We start from the raw sequence: 8,296 nt of genomic DNA, 5'->3' as shown, positions 1-8,296 counted from the left end.
CATGGACATATATACACTACCAAATGTAAGGTAGATAGCTAGTAGGAAGCAGCCGCATAGCACAGGGAGATCAGCTCCGTGCTTTGTGACCGCCTGGAGGGTTGGGATAGGGAGGGTGGGAGGGAGGGAGATGCAAGAGGGAAGAGATATGGGAACATATGTATATGTATAACTGATTCACTTTGTTATAAAGCAGAAACTAACACACCATTGTAAAGCAATTATACTCCAATAAAGATGTAAAAAAAAAAGTTAAAGAGAAAAAAAGAAAAGAAACATTTAATTTTCAAAGGATTCCAGGGACACTTTTTCTATAATCTGGAATGTTCACATAACCTAATTATTTCTTTTTAAGTAACATTAAAATAGCTAGCTATTTATAATTTCAGGAATGTTTTGCTTTTCTCCAACTTTCCACATACCTTGATCAGATAGTTCTAGTTAACATTTCTAGTACATGTAAATAATTATATCCTTGAGTGCTTTAAAATTACACTAATTCCTACACCATTAAGGAAGGAAAATGTTTCTAGTTTTTGATGCATTATAAGTGGGAGATATTAATTTCTAAATGAAATTATGCATTAGCAGGGGAAAAGCTTTGTACTGAGATAATATTTAAACTTAAAATGTTAAGTATCTCAGGAATTATGTATTATTAAAAGCAAATAGGACAACACAGTCATATTGTATTTGGATTGTGGGACCCTCTCTCATTTCTGCAAATTTCTACTGCCCAAAGAAAAAGCATCTTTATATTATAAAATTGTTTAGCTGTCAGGATAGTCGGCTTGAACAGTAGCAAACACTCAAAACCAAAGAAATGGCATACTTCAGTAATATGTTTATGCTGTGTTATATAACAAACGATAAAGAATAGCATAACCATTTTTGTTTTTATTTGCTAATATTTTGTCATTTGCACAAAACTTCCACTAAACAATGTGATTTCTAAAGCAAGTTTTGAAAACTTGAAGGAAATTAACTCACACCAAGTTATATGTATTATTTACTAGTATAGTACTAATTGTATTTTACTATTTTGGGTAAATAGCTTTTTAAAATTATGCAGAGATGATGGAATTGTCCCTCTTTTGAGTAGAAATCTCCACACAATGGGTAATTTCAATTCTTTCCAGCTTTATCCCACTAGTAGAAACAGACGTAGCCAAAGACTTCACATATTTGCTACGAATATATTTTAATGTATTCTCTCCAAAGGAATACAGCTGGCTGACACATAGGTTTTTTTCTCCTCTCATGTCTTGGTATTTTATAATAGAGAGTAGTGAATAACTTACAGCACACTCAATGTATCTAGCACATGGTATTTCACTAAATATACAGAGCATTCGTTTTGAGGGGCTGCCATGACACTGATGAGCAGTTTTACATAGACTAGGGGTATGTTTAAAGATAATCAAGCCTTTTAGGAGACATTCTCTGTTTCTGGTGAATATGAAGCTATACCTCTTTCACCATTTGTGACAGGTGACACTGTCTCTTAGTAAACCCATATCTGCCCATGATGATGGAAATGGGGTAAGACTGTAAGAGTTTAAGTTAGGGGGAAAAAAGAAGGTTTCCTATAAAGATAGGCCTGCGATGTTAAATTATACAACTATTGTATTCATTTCCTAGGACTGCTATAGCAAAGTACCATGCAGAAATCTATGTCTCACAGTTCTGGAGGCCAGAAGTCCAAAACTGAAGCGTCAGTAGGGCTTTGCTCCCTCTGCGATCTGTAGGGTAGAATCCTTCCTGGTGTCTTCATAGCCTCTGGTGGTGGCCATCGATCCTTGGTCTTCTTTGGCTTGTAACAATATGACTCCAGTCTCTCTCTCTGGAGTCACATGGTGATTTCCCCTGTGTGTCTTCACATCATGTTCTTATAAGGACACGAGGCATATTGAATTGAGCCCACTCTACTCCAGCATGACCTCATCTTTATTAATTACATCTGCAACAGCCCTATTTCCAAAGAAAGTCACATTCTGAAGTACTGGGGGTTAGGACTTCAGCATATCTTTTGTGGAGACACAATTCAACCCATAGCAACCATGGTTAATACCAGATGTAAATCTAAATGCGTAGGCTCAGGCCTAAATTGCTAGCTAGGATCTTTCTCTGAATCATTTCCTCTCTTCTTGGAGGAGTTCTATTGCCTGCAGATGGGAGGCACTTTTCTCCTTTAGGTGCCAATCAGCTGGAAGAAGAAAGAGTAAAGGGGAGAGGTTAGGGTTGCTGAGAATCACTCATGGACCACGGTATATCTACAAACAGTTAGTCTATAATGACTATCTTTTTGGAGGAATTAAGATGTACTGTCAGACAGAAAAAAATAAGGAAAGAACCTCCCTCTCTCTTGCTCCTGTTAAAGATTCTATTCTAAAAAGTTCCTTTGGAGAAATACTCTGTCAGTCCACTAGGAGTGCCTTGCTTTCCGTCAGCTCTACCCCGTGGAGGTCACTAATCTCTAGTCATTGACATCCTCCAATTCACCAATTGAGGAAAAAAAAAACAAAACAATAAACACCATGAAGAAAGGGTTCAAAAACAATGTTTGGGGGCAGAGGGTGGGGGGGACATTTGCATTACCTCCCAATTCAGTCTTCATCTTCAAAGTCCTTTCTGCAGAGTATTAAATGGTGTTTGGCCTTTTCCTCTTTTTGTTTTTCTCCTTTTAGAGGGGAGGAAAAGTCAATGAGATTTTTGAAAAGGCTCAGAACAGGGAGGTCACTTTTGAACAAATGACATGTAAGGAAAGATAAATTTACATTTTTCAGGCCTCATGAAAAACAAGGCCAGCTTTGTCTGGGATTCACTGACAAGTCATTGGAAGTAAGCATCAGCTGGCCACTGGTCGTGATGGAGCCAAACCCAGAGAAACATGAGCTAAAGAGACTTTCTCTGTAACCATAGGTTGATCATCCCCAACTTCCCACAAAGGCCTTTCATTTCCATCTGGAATGAGTATAGGATAACCTAGATGGGGCAGCCCCTTAGTCCCCAAGCAAAACTCTTGACATTTGCCTAATTATCTTTTCTCATCATCAGTCATTTCTTGAAGTCTCTGCTTCATTCAGATGCCAGGTATTTCTGAAATTAATCATGTCACTGAAAGCGGCATCTTTTCATGTAAATGGACTTTATTATCTGGATCAGAAAAGCCCCCGCTTTGAGCAGCAAAAGCCCATTTGTAGGGAAAGTGTCTGAAATCTGACATGCTGTCTTCCCAAGAGAGATTCTTACTGTTAACCTCCCAGCAAGCACCAAGCATCCGTCACTGTGAACTTGTGTGAGTGCGTGTGTGTGTGTGTGTGTGTGTGTGTGTGTGTGTGTGTGTGTGTGTAGCTGAGAGCCTGGGGTTGGCTGCATGCTAATTTACCCCATTGTTTCAGGGTGCCTGCCTTTCCAGTATTTAAGAACAAAGCCGTTTTGCATAAGCCCTCACATACAATTATTTTATATTTACTTCAAGGGCCATCATTCTATCTTCATTGCAACTATATTAGGGGACAAGCCACAGCTTCTTTGTCTCATTGTAAAGGCTGCAGATTACAGACAGTGTTTAGCAGGATACCAGCATACTCTCCTTTTGTTTGAAGGCATTTTACAAATGTTTGAGGACCCTGCACTGCATCAACACGTGGCTTTGCTCAGCCTCTCTGAATTCAGAAAGAGGAGGAGAAAAATGCCTCTAAGAGCTTGGTATAGTGCCATCAAATTCAATTTTCAGGTGTACAACATTTGCTCCATAAAGGATGGGGAAATGAGGAATAGAAAGCAAGAAATTCTGACTTGCAGAAGTATCACCAAACTGTAACAGGGTCTCTAAAAGGGTTATACACTCAGCTTCACAGCGCTGGCTGGGATGTTATCTAATTAGCAAGTAGGAGTGCCTGACAATGAACCAAGTTCAGTAACCATTGCCAGTGAAATACCAACCCCCTCCTGTGTGTATAGTGACACATGGGGAAAGTTCTTTCTACATCTCAGATTCAGTTTTCTTTTGTTCTGTTCTTTAACAACTCAGTGTTAATAATAGGGTATTTTTCCTCTGGGAAGAGTACAGAAGAGTCATATTAATTACCTGCAACCCTCCCTCTTTTGTAGAAATAAAATTAATGTTGTGACATAAACTGACAAAAACCAGGAAATTAAAAGTTAAAGCTGATACTCCTTCCTGATGTTTTCCCTTTTTTGGTCATTGCAAAATGAATATAGTGAAGATAATTTGCTGGAGGAAAGACTTGATCATGGAGTTCATCAAGAAAGAGGAAAAAAACATTTTAAAAATCTCTTTTGCGCTCTTCAATGCCAACTCGGTTTTGAGTCTAACAAATTGAAGCAAATCTAAAAAACAAACTTACTTCACCTTTTGCTAGGGTTCGGGACCTGACCTGATCCCTGGCTATATATCTACACCTGTATGGTCAGGGGAACAAGGGTAAATATTTCAGTTCATATTGTCCTAATAGATTTTTGAAACATTGGGTTCATGGATAAGAATGGTCTTTTGTAGACATTTCACATGATTTCCCGCTGATAAATGTTGTTTACTTTGACAGAAATTTTTAAGCATTTTTTAAGTCTTACTAGGTTCAATATTAAGATAATGTAACAGGGACTGTGTGTTTCCAAGGTTGTTAGTGCCAGTTTCACACTTTATTCAGGTTTCCTTAGTTTTTATCTAATGTTTTAAAAGTACCCCTGCTTTAAGAGGTAAAAATAAACTACAAGGATATATTGTACAACAAAGGGAATATAGCCAATATTTTATAATAACTATAAATGAAGTATAACCATTAAAGATTTTGAATCATTATATTGTACACCTGTAACTTATATAATATTGTACAGCAACTATACTTCAATAAAAAGTATCCCACTTTCTCTTAACCACTTCATTTTCCTAAACCAGAAGGTCTTTCTCAAACCAAGGGAAACAGAAACCTAGTGTTTCTCGTCTTCAGAAAGGCTAAGTAATAATTTTTTCATTCTTTGAAACAAGACACACACTCAAGAAAATCAAAAGTGTCCTAAATCAGAATCAGTAGAAAGCACAGATGGTCTGGAATTTGGAAATACAGTTTTGGAGTATTCCATTAACAGTCAAAGTCCTATAGGAGAAACAAATGCAAAAATCAACTTCTGAGAGGCTGTATTTAAGAAAAACCTCAACCCCTCCATCCTTTTATAGTGTTTGAAGATTAGCCAAAAGGGAGAAAAGGGAGTGTAAATTCAAGGAATGAAGCTCTAGGCTGTAGGCCAGAAACTGTGAACATTCATCTTCCCCCCTTTGCTGAGAAGAATGTTTCTGGGGAAAAAGTTCCATGAGGGGCTTGTACTTCTAAGGACTTTCCTGAACTTTACCTTCCTCTTTGCATCTGCCTTCAGTCATATTAATCTTGGGTTCCTGTCATCTTTTTGCTTTACTCTCACAAATACAAATGGCTTACTCTTCTGCAGAGGAATGCCCTGTTCCGCCATCTTTTCTGTTCGGGTATATCATTTCCACTCTATCTTACTTTGCGACGATACCACCACCTCCTGGGCCAGTCATGATTTCCATAGCTATCTGCACATATCAGAGCAGGAAGTTGTTAAATTTCATAAAGAATTGTTAACCAGAGTAATTAGATTATAAGTTTCTTGAAGACAGGCTTCTCGAATACAATGACAATTCTTACAAAATCAATTCAAATGGAAAAAAAATGACATGACAAATAAATGTAACGTGGTATCCTGGATGGGATCCTAAAAGAGCAAAAGCACATTAGATGAAAACTAAGGAAACCTGAATAAAGTGTGAAATTGGCTCTAACAACCTTGAAAACACAAAATCCCTGTTACATTATCTGTAATATCAAACACAGTAGTACCTATAAAAATGCTTAAAATTTTCTCTCAAACAACAATTATCAGTGGGAAATCATGTGAGATATCCACAAGAGACCATCCTTATCCACCAACCAATGGTTTTTGTCTATTTCTTAAGATAATGTGAACTGAAAATTTTACCCTGTTCCCCTGCCCACACAGATGTAGAAATATAGCCAGGGATCAGGTCCGGTCTCAAACCCTAGCAAATGGTCTTTTTTTTTTTTTTAATTTGCTTCTATTTATTTGACTCAAACGAAAGACTGATGGGCAAGATGGGTTGTGTTTTAAGGGAAGTGGCATACCTAGGAATTTTGGGAGTTAGCAGCATCTTGGATAAGAAGATGTAGGAGGGTCTTTGACAGCAGGTGCAAATCATCTAATGGTAATTATCAAGGGGGTGCTGTCAGAAGACAGGGAGCAAAGCAGAGTTTAGCTCTGATATCAGTTAAATTAGTCATTAGGAATTCCAAAATTATTCTGATTTGAAGTCTTATTCCTGGACTGACTGTTTTTAGGGAGAGGGGCTTTACAAATACCAGGGCCCTCTCTTTCTCTCTCTCTGCAGCTAATTTGGAAAAGTAGAAAATTTTTCCTGCAAAGTGAAGTCAAGACATTAGGAACTGGGGCTGCAGATCCCACCCACAGTATCTGGGGCTTGAGGGCCTTTCTGGGCCATAGTCCTTGTCTTTAAAAACAGTTCAGAGGATGGAACTGCAAATGTAATTCAGCTAAATGTCATTGGGGAATTTGACATTTCAGAGCTAAAAGCCTATTTCATCACTTTGGGCCCTATTTCTAACCTGTGAAGTTCCCCAACTCTTTTTGTAAATAAGAAAAGAAAAAAAAAAACTAAATTATTTTTCTTTAGAAAAGCAATAATATTCCTCAAGAATTTGGTAAGCTACAAGAATCACACTGGAAAAAATTTCTAATATGGATCCAAAACTGAAGTAAATGGCATCTGTCTTTGCTTCTCAATCGGCCTAAGACCAGTGAATCTGTAGTTTCATTGTCTATCTTAATTTCAAACGAATGACAGTCTCAGAATCTGGGAGGAGACATTGGTTGCTTTGCTTCTTTCCTAAATTGGAATGGTCCAAGCAGTATTGAAAACAATTTCACACTATGTCCCAACCTCTCCCCAGATCTATTCAAGTTTCAGCCCTGATTACTGCATGAGTAAATGAAATAGCTTGTCAACCTCTGAAAAAATAGTCCATGTATTACAGTCAGGCACCTACATAATGACAATGGGCCTGCTTGTGAAATATCACCTATCAGGGGAAACTTGGGAATATGCATCATTTTGTAGCTTCATATTCCATATTTTCTGCTGCATATTTCTTTAAGAACTGTGGAGGAAAATCATGCAATTTAGTTATTAGACTATTCTAGCTCTATGGTAGTGAGCATTGCTTTACATAATAGATATGCTGCTAAAATGTATATGTAAATCCTTCCCTTTTTTAAATTTTTTGGTAAACTTGGTCTTAATTTACATTGAATTGTATTGAATTTCAGAAATTGTAGCTCATTATTCTGAATAGCCTTTCTTTGTTACAGTTACCAAATACTTCAGGATTAATTCAATATATTTAATTCATTGAACATTTTACCATATGTATGCAGTACTGTGCTGAGAATTAGACAAGAGCTGGCCTTGGGGAAGACATGCTCCTGAGAGAAAGCTATAAAATCACACACACACACACACACATTTTTTTATAAAAACTGTATTTCTTCGTAAGAGCAGCCTAGCACAGTGGTTCAGGTTATGGGTTCCATAGCCAAACTACCTGTGTTCCAGGCCTTGCCGTGTCATTAGCTAGCTGTGAGACCTTGGTTATTTTCCTCAAATATATAATGGACATAATAATAGAACCTAGTCAATTACATTCGGAGAGAACAGTAGCTGGGACCTAACGGACACTGAGTTAACATTAGCTAATATTGTTTCCTCATCGGTAAATAGGAATATACTAGTACCTTCTCTATAAGGTGGTTGGGTACATTAGATGGCTTCAGGCATTTAAAGCTTTTTGATGCTGTCATTATTATAATCAGCATTAGAAACGTACTATCAAAGTACTGTAAGGAACCAGAGAGGTTGGCGGTTAATTTAGATCTAGAGTGTCGGCAAAGGAATGAAGAGAAATCCACAGTTCTCTAAAGGATGAGAAGGATTTTGATGTGCAAAGAAAGTGGCGGGCTTTTCTGGCAGAGACAAATAAAAACAGCTTGAGCAAAGTTCCTGAAAGAGAATAAGGCATTTTGGGTCGGAGTGTAAGGGATGGGTGTGGAGGGCTGTAAGTGAAGGCATAGAAGAGAAATTGGAAAATTAGTTTGGAAATGTGTATTTAGATCTTGTTATTGAAGGCTTTCAGTAACCTGAATAAATAGTTAAACAAAT

The sequence above is a fragment of the Neophocaena asiaeorientalis genome, unplaced genomic scaffold (assembly GCF_003031525.2).
Source record: "Neophocaena asiaeorientalis asiaeorientalis breed wild unplaced genomic scaffold, Neophocaena_asiaeorientalis_V1.1 scaffold381, whole genome shotgun sequence".
Classification (NCBI taxonomy): Eukaryota; Metazoa; Chordata; class Mammalia; order Artiodactyla; family Phocoenidae; genus Neophocaena; species Neophocaena asiaeorientalis.
The sequence above is the reverse complement of the archived record's forward strand: the minus strand, read 5'-3'. Positions refer to the sequence as shown.